This window comes from Mus caroli, unplaced genomic scaffold (assembly GCF_900094665.2).
Source record: "Mus caroli unplaced genomic scaffold, CAROLI_EIJ_v1.1 scaffold_10532_1, whole genome shotgun sequence".
Lineage (NCBI taxonomy): Eukaryota > Metazoa > Chordata > Mammalia > Rodentia > Muridae > Mus > Mus caroli.
This window is the reverse complement of record NW_018388726.1, coordinates 11,086-15,113: the sequence shown is the minus strand read 5'-3', so window position 1 is coordinate 15,113 and position 4,028 is coordinate 11,086. Positions and strand designations below refer to the sequence as shown.

General features: G+C 45.3%; 1 pseudogene; it reads right to left on the bottom strand.

Annotated features, from left to right (window-relative positions):
• Positions 1 to 1,648: 1,648 nt before the first annotated feature.
• LOC110287757 lies at positions 1,649 to 3,243 on the bottom strand (annotated as a pseudogene).
• Positions 3,244 to 4,028: the final 785 nt, after the last annotated feature.

Here is a 4,028-nt window from a genome sequence, read left to right as displayed (position 1 = left end):
GCGGCAGGAATAAGGGCCCTAGGGGAGGAGATGTGAGAATCCCCTTCCAAAATATCAAATAAAGGTTTTAACTCTGCAGATGAAATTTTCAAAAATGGTCTCAGCCAATTTATATCCCCTAATAACTTCTGAAAATCATTTAAGGTATATAAATGATCCCTACGAATCTCTAATTTCTGAGGAACAATCTTATCAGGATAATTATGAACCCCAAAAAGGTTCCCATTTGTGCGATCTGCACCTTTTTGGTAGCAACGTGCAATCCCCATTGTTCTAAAGTTCTCACCAAAATGGGAAAAGCTTCTTGCAAAATCTTCAATTCTTTATTACACAAGAGTATATCATACATATAATGTACCAAAAGCAGGGAAAGAAATTGTTCTCTTATTGAGCTTAAAGCTAATTGTACATACAATTGACATATGGTGGGACTATTTGCCATCCCTTGTGGCAGAACCTTCCATTGATATCTCTTATCAGGTTCTACATGATTGATTACTGGAACAGTAAAAGCAAATCTTTGCTTATCTTGGAGACACAAGGGGGTAGAAAAAAAGCAATCCTTAATATCTATTACTATAATCTCCCAATGCTTGGGCAAAGCTGAAAGCAGCAGTAAGCCGTGTTGAATTGACCGTAATAATTGCATCTGTGCATTAATAGCTCTCAAATTATGCAAAAGTCTCCACTTTTCCGACTTCTTTTTAATTACAAAAATAGGGGTATTCCAAGGTGATGTGGAGGGTTCTAAATGCCCAAGTCTCAATTGTTTATTTACCAGGGTAGTAACTGCCTCAAGCTTTTCAGAGGAAAGAGGCCACTGAGGAACCTACACAGCTTCCTCTGTGAGCCAAGGTATAGGTATAGCGCCCCCAACGGCCCCTAGGAAAAACCCAAGCCCTTTCTTCCTTCATTGTCTTCCTGCAGGACAGGCTCAAGTAGGCCCTGCTCCCTCTTTCCAAGTCCTTTGCCTTCTTTCTATCCCGTTTTCTTCATCATTTGGGTAGCTGGCAGTGAATATTCATTGGATAGAACCAAACCTAGGGCCTGTAATATGTCTCTTACCCATAGATTAACAGGGAGAGGGAGAATGTAAGGAATAAAACTGCCAGATTGTCCTTCAGGGGCTTGCCAATTCAAGGAACATGAACTAATTGTGGGGCTGGAATCATACCCCAATCCCTGTAAGGAATGGGATGATTCTGTTATAGGCCAAGATTTTGGCCACCAATGGGAAGAAACAATGCTTTTTTGTCCGCCCCTGTATCTAAAATGCCTTTGAAAATTTTTCCTTCTATTAGTAATTCCAAGGATGGTCTGGAATCAAGATTCATGACCAGATATGCTGAATCATTTCCAGAGGAGCCAAACAACCTGGTTCCTCGAGGTAGGCCTGAAGAGGGAAATTGATCATGTAAACTTGGCAGGACTACTAGCTGAGCAATCCTGTCTCCTGGTGAAACGGAAAAGACACCCTGAGGGCTGGAGCAGAGAACCTGAATTTCTCCTTCATAATCCTGATCTACAACTCCAGGGTGAACAAGTCCTTTCATTGTCAAAGAAGAATGGCCAAGAATCAGTCCCATACTTCCTGCTGGTAGGGGTCCCTTAAAATCTGTAGGTACGGGTTGTATGCCCATCTGTGGCATCAGCATGAATCGGGCGGTAGAATGCAGGTCCAACCCTGCTGAGCCCTGTGTTGCTCTATGGACGGAGGTGTCTGACTTTTGTTCATTGGAGTCCCATATGGTTTGGGGCCCGGAGACCTGGGGCCCTGAAACCCATTTTTTGAGCTGTTCTCATTTTCTCCTGGCTGTACTGGCTGCAGCAATCTTCCTCTGATATCCCTAACAGAGCGACATTCATCAGCCCAATGGTAACCCTTTCCACATTTTGTGCAAATGCCAGGAGCTCGTTTCTTGTCAAGGGCACGACAATCCTTCTTTAATTGTCCGGGTTTGCCACAATTGTAGCAGACCTTTCGGTCTGAAGTGGCTGGGCGTTTCTGTCCTTGCAGAATGGCAGCCACTAGCCCTGCATTAGTTAAGAGGCCTCCAAGCTCACGACACACCCTTAACCAGTCCTGTAATCCCTTACTCTTTCTAGGTGTAATTGCTGCTCTGCATTCTTGTGTAGCTTGTTCATAAACGAGCTGTTCTATTAATGGCATGGCTTGCTCAGGATTGCCAAAAATTCTCCCTGCTCCTTCAGTCATTCTAGCTACAAAGTCTGAGAAAGGCTCCTGGGGACCTTGGATGATCTTTGTTAAATGTCCCCCTGATTCCCCTTTCTTAGAAAGCGCCTTCCAGGCCTTAATGGTGGCAGCTGAGATCTGAGCATATGCTCCCCAATTAAAAGTTGTCTGATTGGTGGCATATTGTCCCTGTCCTGTCAATAAATCAAATGTCCAGTTTCTCTGATCTCCCTCCGCAGCAGCATTAATCTTAGCTTGTGCTTGGGAGACATCATACCATAAGGCTTTCCATTCCATATATTGACCCATGCTAGTGAGGGCTGCCAGTCTCCTGGGGTCAAGGCCAAGGTTGCAAGTCTTTCAACTTGAGATAAGGTAAAGTTAGCACTGACCCCATGATTACATACAGACTCGGCAAGTTCCTTTATCTGAATGTACTCTACTGGTGCATGAACACGGCTTCCATCAGCAGCCTCAAACACCGGAAATGCCTGCCGTATCTTTTTCTGTTCATCTCTAGTGAGGAAGGAGTCTGAGTAAAATCTTTCCTCATAAGGTGTAGGGGCGCTGGGGCCTATAGGCCGGGAAACCGCATGGCTTCCACCTCCCACTTTCTTCTGTTTTTTACCCAAGCTGTTAGCTCGTCATTCATCTGGGTGGTATCTTTCTTCTTCATAGCAAGCTGCCTCATTTTCTAACTCCTCTTCCTCAGAGGGGCTAAGCTCATCTGTTTCTGAAACTATCAAGCCCCAAAGCCTCTAACTCCTTTACCGGATAAAGGCTTTTCTTTTTTGAGGTTTTCTCCTCCTTTCCTTGTTTCTCTACCGGGGCGTCCTTTCCCCCCTATTTCTTGCTTCCTCGGATCCAAGGTCCTTGGAAGGGCCTCTTTTCTTAGGTGCACCTTTTCTTCTTAGAGCTCCTAATCTTTTACCTTGCTCTGTTTCTGACATGCTGTCCTGTAACTCCTCTAATGCCCCCTGTCCTGCTGTTACTGTCAGGCAGCATTTTTCATCCTCTAGGCATGATTTCACCAGTTTCCATAATGCCATGGGCCCTACCTTTAATTTTCCATTCTGTTGTTCCCTAACTAAGTTTCCCCTTAATTTCTGCCAGGAGGCAAGGGTTAACGACCCTGAACACACGTACCAAGGTTCTACGCGATCGACCTCTTTAACAAAACATTCCAGGGGTTTTGTAGAAACTTTTAGCTTGTGCTGCTTTAAGACAGAATGTAGCGCTGTAATCACTGAATGTGAGGCTCCCATACTGCTCCTTTATCTATAGGAGGGGCTTAAATACAGGAGACACACTGCGGTTTATCTACGTCCGTCTGACTGTGCCTATTGGCAGCCGCAAAATCGGCTAACACGACCACCGATGGAAACAAAATGAAACCAAAAGAAAAAGAATGAGCTCTGCCAAAAGGAGAACAAAAGCTTCCACCGCAGCTTCTAATGGGGAGAGAAATGAGAGAGATCAAGGCCAAACATGCCTCTTGGAGCCTACCTTCGTCCTGCAGTTCTGAATCCTCTCCGTGAATGGAGGATCTCCTAGGCACCTGCGATGGTGAGGTGTTTTTTCCTGGGTTTCGGGCACCAAATGTCCTGCACTATCATCTCGCCAGCAAGAACACACACGGTACACCAGGATCCTTCTGCAGCAAAGCGTTTATTGCATCTTAAAGAGGAAGATGCAGAGTCCATGCCTGATTGGTCACTTACCCATGATCTCATTGGCATGCCCCGGGGTGGGCAAAAACTTGGCGCGAACACACTCTTGCACATGCGCACACAGCTTGTTTTCTGAAAAGAGGTCGAGCTGGCACAGCAGAAGC